This window comes from Canis lupus, chromosome 29 (assembly GCF_003254725.2).
Source record: "Canis lupus dingo isolate Sandy chromosome 29, ASM325472v2, whole genome shotgun sequence".
NCBI classification, from domain to species: Eukaryota; Metazoa; Chordata; class Mammalia; order Carnivora; family Canidae; genus Canis; species Canis lupus.
Window position 1 is genome coordinate 7307316 of NC_064271.1, and position 12037 is coordinate 7319352.

Below are 12037 nucleotides of genomic sequence, written 5' to 3' on the forward strand. Positions count from 1 at the left end.
GGGACTAGAAGCAACTGAAGTCTCCCACATTTTTATTTTAAAAACAAAAACCCTGTGCATCAAAAAGAAGATTCCAATCACAGACAGCAGACTGGGGCTCTCATCCTGATTTTTCCACCAAAGAACTGTGTGATCTTAGCCAAGGCACATAGATGCCAAACATTTCCATCTCCATCTCTTCATCTATCAATGAGAAGTTTATCTCTAGAAGCCCTTCCAACTCTAATATTCTTGACTCTCCAGCAATTGTATCTTCTTCTCTTCATCCTCCTTCCTTGGTCAATTGCCCTGAGCTCTGCACCAGACAGTGCAGACACAGCATCTTTTCTACCTGCAAGCAGTTGTAGCTGAAAGGCAGCCCGTGAGTGTCCAGAAGCTAAAAGTGAAGTTGTCAGTGTGTTCAGTGTGTTCATGTGTGTGTTATTGCTGTAAAGTTAAGTTTTAAGGAAGAACTGCAGACGAAACATACAAAAATCATACAGAAAATTCTTCTAAAAACAAGAACAATAGGGCAATGCAGCCCTCCGAAGAGTTCCATATTTGCAAAGCTACCATAATTAACAGAACAGCACTGCTGCACGGATAGATAGGGAGACTGGAAGGGAAGAGAGAGTCCAGAAATAAATCCACTTACAGAGGAGATTTTAGTTAGGAGCAAGGGTGGCTTTGCATATTAGTGGGCACAAGATGGACATCTGCATCAGCAAGTAGCCACTGGGAAAAAAAATAAGTTAGATCGCTAACTTCCTCTTTATTCGGAAGTAAATTCCAAGAGTCTGAAAGATTTCAACATTAAAAAACAACAATGCAACATTTATAAGCAAGTAAGAAGAAGCCCTGGGAAATTACTTTCATTATCTCAAAGTTGGAAAAGTCTTTCTTATTAATAAAGAGTCAAAATCTAGGAGCCATTTAAAAGGGGGAGGTCTTTAAAATAAATAAATAAATAAATAAATAAATAAATAAATAGATAGATAGATAAATAAATAAATAAATAAATAAATAAATAAATAAATAAATGGAGGAGAAGGGATTCAACTGCATTAAATTATTTTCCAATTGTCTATGTTGGAAAAAAAAAAACACACATGACAGTTTAAAAAAAAAATCTGTCATTACCGGGAAGTAGGAGAAAAACAACCTTGTCTTGTTAAAGCTCATGGAATTTAGCTCAAGACAGAGGCAGGGCTCTGCTACATCTGAGCAAGTGTCCAAGCTTCAGGTTTTAAGAGGCTTGAAATGAAGCCGCAGAGAGCATGAAGACCTGCCAAGTTGCAGGCTTCATTTCAAGAGAAGTGAGAAGCCACTAAAGCATTGTAAAAAGGCTTATTCAGAATTGTATTTTTGAAAGACCGCTGTGGCTGCAAAGTAGACCATGAGTTGGGGGAGGGGGGAGGGCAGGAGTAGTCCTGGGCTTGGAGATAAGCAAGCATCATTGAGACACATAGGGACGGGATTAGGAATGGGGTTTGTGCAGAGGAGGAAAGAGCTGAGGGTAAGGCCTCAGCCTCCTGCTTGAGCAATTTAAGTGGATGTTGAGCAAGAAAACACCAGACTGGCAAGATTCAGTTAATCGTCACAATAATATTATGAGGTAGAAATCACTATTCTCGTTTTACTGATGACAAAATCAAGGCTGAGAGGGGTTAAGCTAAGTTCAAGATCACAGAGCAGACAGTCAAGCCATTGACCACAGAGTTGATATTCTTACCTTACTATGCTGAAATGATGGTTCCGGGTCTGCTGACTCCACCTCTTCCTCCAACTGGGAGATACTGGAGGCTACGGGAAGGGTCATAGTGAGTATTGGAAAGCAGACCGTCCCTAGAGCCAGAGTCTCCTGGATCCCAGTGACACCACAATATTCCTTCAATACCATTTATCCCTGGTGCTTACCTCTGAAGGCACAGAGATGGTTGGGGCAGCAGGCAGCCTGGAGCATCAGGGGTGCTCGCTGGAAGGGGTGGTGGGTGTGGGTGTAGTTTGGAGCCTGCCAGGACCCCCCAAGCATGCTGATCTCCAGGGTCCCCCACGTGCAGACATTCAAACCTTCAAAAAGACAGATTGAGAATCTCTCTATTAAATGCCTGATGCTGATTCTAATATCTTTCCAGGCTTTATCTGACATTGCTTTTTTGCTCCACGCTTACAGCAGGCCCGAGGCATAGTCTCTCCTGGGCTGGGAGGGGACTGATGTGCGACCCCCCATGTGCCCTTGACCAAAAAGAGGAGGAGTAGGAGGTAAGAGCTCTAAGCTTAGGATTCCGACAGACTAGGCTCAAATCCTGGCTTGCCACCCCTGACTCCATGGCCTTAGCTGAGTTCTGAAGATGAGGTCATATTTTATAGGGATTTGGAAAATATTTTATAGCACCTTCCACATGGCAAGCATTCAACAAATGGTGGCCATTATATTTATTAAACTATACTATGTGTATTATATATTTATATGTATTTCAATACTCCAAATATTATTTCCTCTCATATCATTTTATATTATCATGTGTATTACAATTTGTATTAATTCCGCTAGAATTTGGCAGCTTTGAAAGGGAAAAGGCAGTCACAAAGGGCCCGAAGGCTGTGGGTGGAAGGGAAGTGCTGGGATCCTGCCCAGACCATAGTAAGTGGGGAGGCTGAGTTTCGGTGCCAGCATGTCTAGGGGCCCTCCAGCTCATCCCCTTCCACAATCTCTTCAGCATCCATCCCTACCCCTACCTCCCAGGCTCCTTTTTCTTCCCAATTCTGCTCCTCGGCCAATCTCTCCATGCATAAACTGCCACTACCTTCTGAAACTGTTCTGGAATTATAGAAACCCCATTCTGGTCCACACCTTTTCTGGACCTGGCAGTTAACACAGTGGGCAACACAGACACCCTCAGGGGGCCGTCCCATGACTACGACACGTTCCTTCACTCACCAAGTCTCTGTTTTCTTTCAGTGCTGATACTGGACCGCAGAAGACAGCACTTTGCATGGAACACAGAACTGACACCCTCCTCCACACAGGATGAATGAGTTCAGCAAACGCTCAGCAAACATTAACTAGTTTTATTAAAGCATCCAATCTCCTTTAACAGGTTTGTATTTCAGAATGATAGAAGACATTGAAGTTTTATTACACTTTTTAAAGCCAAAAATAACTGGTTAGTGCAATTTTTTAAATTTTTTTTATTATTATTTTTTTTTACCATATAAAGTACAGGAGCTTTCGTTCCATTCACAGTAACTTCACATTGACTGGAACTTCCTACGTCTCATGAAGTGGAGTCAGTGAGGCCAGGGTCCTCATGGGGCTCTGTTCCTAACTAACAGATCTTAGCCGGCTTATTTCACTTTCCTGATCTCAGGAAATCTTTTAAGTGAAGGGTGTGAGCTAAGAACATCTCTCATACCAGCAGAAGTGTCTTTCGCTGAAGACATAGCTATAAGGATATGCAAGCCCACGCGGCCCTAGCACATAAGGTGGGCTTCGTAAATGCTTATGGAATAAGCAAACAAATCTCAATGTGTAGATTTAAAACAAGGAGACACAGAGCTGAAAGGATTTAGCCAAGATCAAGGACCCCTTCAGTGACAAGGCCAGGACGAAAATTCATCACTTGATGTGGAGTTCCAAATTCAGCCCTGTCCCTAACTCGCTTACCAATTCTTGGTCTAAAACCCCCAGTCAGAAGAAAATGGAAACAGGACAGTGCATTTCTTTTAGCATCAATTGCTTTGTTATCTCCAAGCCCAGTTTAGTTCTGTTTCCATAGCTCCTGGGAACATTGACTTTTTGATCTGAAGTAAATCTTAATTCTCTCTTTCCCCTTTCTAAAACAAATGCAAAGTAACCATTTCATTGCTCTAGTATTTCTTTATAATCTGAAATGAGCCTTTGAAAAACCAATTTGGTGAAGACATGCTATCTTTTATCTGTATTATGTTCATGATTTGAAAACTCCTTATTGAGACAGTTTTCACAATATTCATTTTTTATTTCTTTGAGCTCTACGCCTGATAATTTTCATAACTGTCTCAGGCTCCCTTGTTTCCAGTTCTTGTGTATTTTGTAAGCTTCCCATGTGTGTCCTGAGTTGTTCTTCATTTCCCTTCTAGACCAGATGGGTTTCTACAGTTCCTTTATACCGTCATTATAACCACTAGTAGTTTTATTTCTGTAGTTGCGGTCTCTCTAACTCCTTTTATGTTTAGACAGATGTGGTTTTGCTTTGTCGCCTTGAAATGATTAACGGCCCAGGATGAGATATCTCCCTAACAAAACAACTTACTTTTTTTCTGAGGTTCGTTTGGAAATCCATGAACCATGTCCATGAACAATAAGAGGGAAATTGAATTAAGCAGTTCCACTCTTTGGCCAATTTTCCCCTTCTTTGTATTTATTCTCAAAGAGCTCAAAATGAGGTATTTATCTGTTATGGAAATGAAATTATTTTTCTGATTATCCCAGATTATTTTTCATTCAGTTATTTTGTTGTGACTCTTCAGGATCTCTCCTAAAATTAGCAGGTAGTGAGGTCCAGGGCTTGTAGCTGTCAGTGCGTAACACAGTGGACCAGGGGCTTCCACTCCCCATCCACCACCACCTGGACACTCTCCCAGGACCAAATGCCACAGGAGCTGAGCCCTCATCAACTTTCATGGAGTTCTGCTGAAGGCCAACAACCTCTCTAGGACACCATCTGGAGAGGAGTCCATTTCCCAAGAACCATTCCTGGAATTTCAAGATAAGGACAAACAAGAGGACTGGCAAGTTTGGTTTGAAGCAAAGGTATATACATTGTGTGGCATTTATTAAGATAGGTAGCCTATGGCATAGCCAAGTATGGGATATTGGGCATCAGGTATGAAGCTCAGGACAGCAATGTGGGTGGAAACATATAGATAAGCTAATCAATGATGATACAAAAGATATTTGGAACTTGAGGAGAAGCTCTCAGAGAGCAGGAAGGCCTGTAAGAGCACCCTGAGGACCACCAGTATTTCTGTAAGCAGTGGGTAACCCAATGGAAAGCAAAAAGGAACAATCTGAGAAATAGAGGTAAAATAAGAAGAATATAATACCACAGAGGGAAAATAGAAGAGAGTGAATGAAGAAAGAAAGCATTGCTAAGAATGTGAAATGCTGCCAAAAGATAAAGACAGAGATGTGTCCGCTGGATTTGTATTGAGATGTAATCCATATACCATCAAATTCATCCTCTTAAAGCTTACAATTCAGTGATTTCTACTATATTCACAAGGCTATGCAATCATCACCACAGTATAATTACAGAACATTTCCAACACTCCCAAAAAGAACCTGTATATGGTTAGCAGTCAGTTCCCATGGCCTCCTCCCCACAGTCCCTACCACTGACTTTCTGTTTCAATGGATTTGCCTATTTGGGACATTTTTTTTTTTAGAGATTTTATTTACTTATTCATAAAAGACACAGAGAGAAAGAGAGGCAGAGACATAGGCAGAGGGAGAAGCAGGCTCCATGAAAGAAGCCCAATGTGGGACTTGATCCTGGGACCCTGGGATCATGACCTGAGCCAAAGGCAGATGCTCAACCACTGAGCCACCCAGCTGTCCCTATTTGGGACATTTCAAATAAATAGAATCATATATGTGTCTGCTTTCATTCCTTCAGCATATTTTCAGGATTCATCCATGTCACAGTATATATCACTATTTCATTCCTTTTTATGGCTGAATACTATTCCATCCATACCAACTCATGTTTAAAGCAGGGCTGGTCCCTTGTACTCAAAAAGATGTGAACCCCTCACCCCACTGGGAGGTAGAAAAAAGATAAGTAAGCAAGCTTTTTCTTCTTCCTAAGATTCAATACAGCTACCTATCATGAGAAGCTCTGCTCTCCACTGCCTATTTAAGGTGGGGTCAGTGATTATTACCAATCACATCAAGAGTGTGCAGAGGGAGGGGTGCCTGGGTGGCTCAGTCGGTTAAATGTCCAATTCTTGATTGTGACTCAGGTCATGATCTCAGGGTCCAGGGATGGAGCTCCACATTGGGTTCCACACTCCACGTAGAGTCTACCTGAGATTCTTTCTCTCCCTCTGTTTCTGCCCCTTCCCTCACATGCTGTCTCTAAGTAAATAAATTAATTAAATTAAAAATATATATATTTTATGAAGAAGTAGAAGGCTGCAAGAGGATTCAGAGACTTCAGAAGGCATATATAATGTGTACTCTTATGCACTTTATGTTTTCATACATTGTTTAAAAATTATTTTGTTGATAGTATTTTAGGTTTCTTTTAATTTGGCATTGTTAGGAATAATACTGCTAATACAAGTCTTTTCATGGACATATGTTTTCATTTCCCTTGAGTAAATATCTAGTGGTATGATTTTTGGATCATAGACAGTGGTACCTTTACTTTTGTAAGAAATGGGCACAAGGTTTTCCAAAGTAGTTGCCTGATTATATCCTCCCGCAGGAGAAAGGTTTAATTGCTCTGTATCTTCCTCAACACTTGGTTTTGTCAGTTTTTTTAATTTAGTTAAGTGGTATCTTGTTGGGGTTTTAATTCACATTTCTCTGATAACTTGATGTAGGGCATCCTTTTGCTGCTTATTGGACATTTGTAGTCTTTATTTTTTTTAATGTTATCTGTTCAAGACTTTCATCCATTTGCTAAAAGAATCGTCTTACTATTGAGTTCTGACAAGACATTTGTCAGATATACATATTGTGAATATTTTCCCCTAGTCTGTGGCTTGCTTTTTCATTGTCTTCACAGTGTCCTTGAAGAGCAGAAGTTTTTAATTCTGATAGACTCTAATCTGAATTCTTTTCTATTAGTATTGGTCTTTTGCATCTAAGAAATACTTGTCTACTCCAAGGTCATGAAGATTTTCTCCTATTTTTTTTTCTTTCTTAGCTTCTGCTTCTAGGACAAATACATGTCAAATTAAATTTTATATACAGTGTGAGGTATGGGTTGCAGTGCATTTTTTTATTCAGTTAAACCAGCTCCAACTACGGGAACATTATCTTGTTCCACATTGAATTATTTAGGCATCATTGTTGAAAATCAGTTGAGCATATATGTGTGAATCTATTTCTGGACTCTATTGTATACATGTACCCAGTATCCCACTGTCTTTAGGTTAAGTTTTGTTTTGTTTTGTTTCATTTGCGGTAAGTTTTGAAATGAGGTAGTTTGGATCCTACAACTGTTTTCCTTTTTCAAAATTAGTTTGCATTGCCATATAGATTTTAGAGTCAGACTGTAGATTTCTACTCCTGCCCCCCAAAGAAAGCCTTTTAGAATTTTTTTTTGATAGAAACAATAGAATTTTATTAAGCAAGGGTACAGAGAAAGCTCTCAGAAGTGAGAGGAGTGCCAACAGGGTTGCCCCTGTTGGAATTTCTTTAATGGAAATTGTTAAATCTATGCACCAATTTGGGGAGATATGATATCTTATCAATATTGAGATTTCCAAAAATATGAACGTAGTATATATATCCTCATTTATGTAAACCTGATTAAATTACTCCCAGCAATATTTTATAATTTCAGGATAGTGGTCTTACACATGCAGTACATTAAATTTTGAAAATGTTCAATTCCATTAAAAAAGATGAAAATGCTTGTAATTTGTAAAACATTGGCAAAGACTTTTAAAGTATTTTAAGTATAGATAACTTAGCAAGCAAAATCTCTGTTAGAACAGACAATTCACAAAATGTTAAGATTCATAAAATGTGTTAGATAAAGATACATAGTTACAAAGTAGCGCATATATGTGCTAAAGATAGGTAAAAAGGGTGGAAAGAGTAAAAAATGCCTAATGTTCATGCAGCACCTGAATACTACATATTCATAATACACTAAATACACTGGAGGTGCTAAATATTCATCATATATTAAACATGTATGAGGCATATACAGTAGTAAATATAAAAGAAGCTCAAAATATTCAGGATACACTAAATATTTATGAGCACTCAATATTCGAAAGGCCTTAATTCACCACCATCAGTGACATCCATGGTGACCTCAAAAAAAACAGACCCTATGCCTGTTTGACAAGCTAATAGCACACTACACTGATGGCCAGGTTTTATTGTGCCTTCATCTCTTCAATTGAGCAAGGGCGTGTCACTGGTCCAGTGTTTGAGTCCTCTTGCTCAAACCTCATTTCTTGTTCTTATAACCATGTCATCAGTGGAGAAGGCTGATAAGGCAGAACAAGTGAACATAGCATGGCCCAGAATGTGGCCCTTCCATTTGCCTGCAAACTCTCCAAAGTGTGTTAAAATACCCAGTTACCTTTTTCCTTGCTTTTTTTTTTTTTTTTTGCTTTGTGTTGTTAATTAATTACATAAACCAAGTGATCTGTGGCTTTTTATTTTTTGTTTTTATTTGAGACAATTTCTTAGAGAAGTTTTAAGTTTATGGCAAAATTGAGGGGAAGATACAAATATTTCCCTTATCTCTCCCTGCCCCCACACTTGCGAGTCTCCCCCACAGTGTGTACATTTGTTACGATTAAAGAAGCTGTACTGACACATCATAATCACCCAAACTCTGGTAACACAGTGATTCTCTTTTGGTATTTTACATTTTATGGGTTTGGACAAATGTATAATGACATGTATCCATCATTACAGTATCATACAGTATTTTCACTACACTAGAAACCCTCAGTGTATCACCTATTCATCCCTTCCCCTGCACCAACCCCCTTGCAACCACTGTTTTGTTTTTTGTTTTGTTTTGTTTTGTTTTCACGACTCCATAGTTTTGCCTTTGTCAGAACGTCATATACTTGGAATCATACAATTTGTAGCCTTTCAGATTGTTCACTTTTCAGGCTGTCCAGCTTCTTACTTGTCGTTAGGACAGAGGAGCACTTTCCTAGCTCCTTACATGCAGAACTGGAAATCTGAAGTCCCAGATTTTGTGATTTGGGCTTTAATTTGATGTTTCAACTTAACCTGTGAGCCCTTCTGTTACCTGTGGGATATCTTAAAGATAATTTTCCAAGTGGAAGTATATCATTTGTTCATTTACTCCTGGGTGTTTACTGATTTCCAGTGTCATTGTGAATGCAATTTATTATTTAATTTTCCAATTATTTGGTGCTAGTACATAGAAATGGTACCATTTTTGTATACTGATTTGCATATTGATAATTTTGTATATATCCTGTGACCTCTTAAATTCACTTGTTAACTTTGAAAGGTTTTTCTTATTTTGGTAGATTCCTTATGATATTCTATATATGCAATTGTGTCATCTGTAAGTAAAGATAGTTTTCTCTTTTGCTTTCCAATCTATGTACCTTTTTTTTCCTGCTTTATTTCATTGACTAGAAAATAGTGTTGAACAGAAGTGATGAGTGGGCACTTTTGCCTTGTTCCCTGTCTTAGAGGGAAAGTGTTCAGTATATCACCACTAAGATGTCAGACATATCAAGTTGAGAAATATCTGTTCTGGTCCCATATGGCTGAGAATTTTTATCATGAATGTGTGCTGAATTTTATGGAGTGCTTTTTCTACATCTATTGAAATGATCATATAGTGCTTCTCTTTCATTCTAATAATATGGTGAATTAAGGTGATTGATATTTTTAAATTTTGGATCACCTTTTTATTCCTGGTATAAACCTCACTTCATGATGTATTTTCATTTTTATATATTGCTAGAATAAACTTGTTAAAAATTTGTCAAGGATTTTTGCATCCAAGTTCATGGAGAATATTGATCTGTAATTTTCTTTACATTAATACGTTTTCCAGGTTTTGATATCAGGCTTACGATGGTCTCTTAATATGAATTAGGATGTGCTTCTTCCTCTATTTGCTGAAATAGCTTTGTAATATTGTTATTATTTTGTTTTTCTTCTTTATTAACTGACAGATTTCATCAGCTAAGTCATGGGGCCTGAAATTTTCTTTATGGGAAGGTTTGTGGTAATGAATTTAACTTATTTAATGACTACAGAACTAAAGTTTCTATTTTTTCTTGAGTGAGCTTTGGTAATTTGTGCTTTTCAAAGACTTTGCTAATTTTATATAATTATTAAATTTACTGGCATGAAGTTTTTCTTAATATGCCCTTATGATTTAATCTAAATGTCTATAGGATCTATAGTGATTTCCTCTCTTTCATTCTTAATGTTGTCGATTGGTGTTCCTTCTCTCTTTTCCATATCGGTCTTGATCAGAATTTATTAAGCTTATTAATATTTTCAAATAGCTGATTTTAATTTGTCAGTTTTTCTCTAGTCTGTTTGCTTTGTTTTCTGGAGACATTTGATTTTAGATCTTTGTCATCAGCTGGAATCTCTAAAAGTAGGTGATGAGCTGGAGTTTTCTGTGCAGAGTATTTGTTGGAATCTGCAACTGTGAATAGAAAGGAAGGGGAGTGAGCAGGATTGGGCAGAGGGAAAAGTCAAACTGTACTGAGCCTTGACAGAGCTTCAGCCTACCCGATAGGGAGCTCTGATGCATAACATGGCTTGTTAAAGTTCCCACACTGGGCTGAAGGGGCCAGGTCTTTATGCCTCTGCCTCAATCAGTAATTAGATGTGGAACACATTGGGAAGGGCATGCTTTGAGTGAAGTAGTTCTCTGCATATGTGGCAAATATGAAGGCCCACTTCTGACAAGCTGGGCAAGTCCTTCTTTGAAAAAGAGTCTGATAGAGTACCTCCATGTTCACCATAGTTTTGACTTTCATCCAGTCTCATTAAGTGGAATGTTTGGTCCATTTACATTTACTATAATTATTAATATAGTTGGGTTTTAATCTATCCTTTTTTTTTGCTTGTTTTCCATTAGTTCATATGATTTTTGTTGTTTCTATTCTTCCTTTCCTGCTTTCATTTGGGTTAATCAAATAATTTTTAATATTCCATTTTATTTTTTATACTGGCTTTTTAGCTATGCTTCTTTTTATTTTCTTAATAAGTGCATCTTTAATTCATTACAAACCACTGTCAGGCCTCCACTTCTAGCCATAATGGGGTAACACGGATTGTATTTATCATCCTACCTGAAACAACTGAAAACCAAACAAAATACATGAAACAAGTTTTCAGACATTGGGCACCAGGCAGTGCTGCCTATTAGCCAATTCCTGAGACTTACCTTATATGTCTTAGAGATTTAGAATGGGAGATTTACAATTTCAGAGATTTTACAGTGGGAGAGTCAGTCTGTTGATTATTAAACTTTGTCATTAATAATAACTAATATTGACACAGTACTTTCACAACAACTTTTATTACTCAGTATTTCTTAATTGAGCTGAGCAATTGGATTTGAGTCATTTAATCTGATCCTTATATAAAGAAGAGTTTCTTCAGGCTATGAGGAGAGTGTGAACAGACTTTACAGCCTAGGAGCACCTACTGTGTTCCAACCATCTTACTTCAATATCTTTGTCTAATTCCTCATAACAATCCTGTGAGGAGCATATTGTTATCCACAGCCATCAAAAGGGGGTATGGGACTCAGAGAAGTTTATCCAATGGCAATTTATCCAATGTTACTCAGTCAATAAGTGAGGCTTGATGGTCAGACACCAAGTCCAGTGTTCTCCTCCTGTTAACCTTTACTCTCCAGCTTTTTCCTCCCCACAACCACTTAAGGCAGGTTTCCAAGGTTCTAGGAGAGTTAACAACCTGACCAAAGTACCCAGGAAGTAAGTGTTTGATGCAGGTATTTTTGTCTTCAGATTTGGATGGTAGCAAAAAGATTGATTATCAAATGAAGCCCATTTCTACTATATACCCTTCAGTCAAGAGAATTATTTTGTTATAATTCATTTCTGAAAACCTGTCCACATCTGTGACTTTGATTTCAGAAATTCTTTGCAGCTATTGACACTGATACATTAAGACAAAATGTGCTCCAGGATATTTTGCTAAACCACATAGTTAATATTGTAGATGGATAAAATAATGCATCTGATGTCATTTCAATTTTTTCTTTGATTGTTTGTGATCATCCTGATGGTTTAGTAATAGAGACTGCAGATGGCAGCTGTAATACACATACACTCTCTC

The 12037-nt window shown here is 38.0% G+C and overlaps 1 long non-coding RNA gene across 1 annotated transcript in view; it reads left to right on the forward strand.

Annotated features, from left to right (window-relative positions):
- LOC112678460 (uncharacterized) overlaps nucleotides 1-12037 on the forward strand; it is a 35864-nt gene that overhangs the window by 15302 nt on the left and 8525 nt on the right. Inside the window, exon 2 of the long non-coding RNA XR_003147595.3 lies at nucleotides 2942-3080. This is a non-coding gene — a long non-coding RNA (uncharacterized LOC112678460). The remainder of the gene's footprint in view (nucleotides 1-2941; nucleotides 3081-12037) is intronic.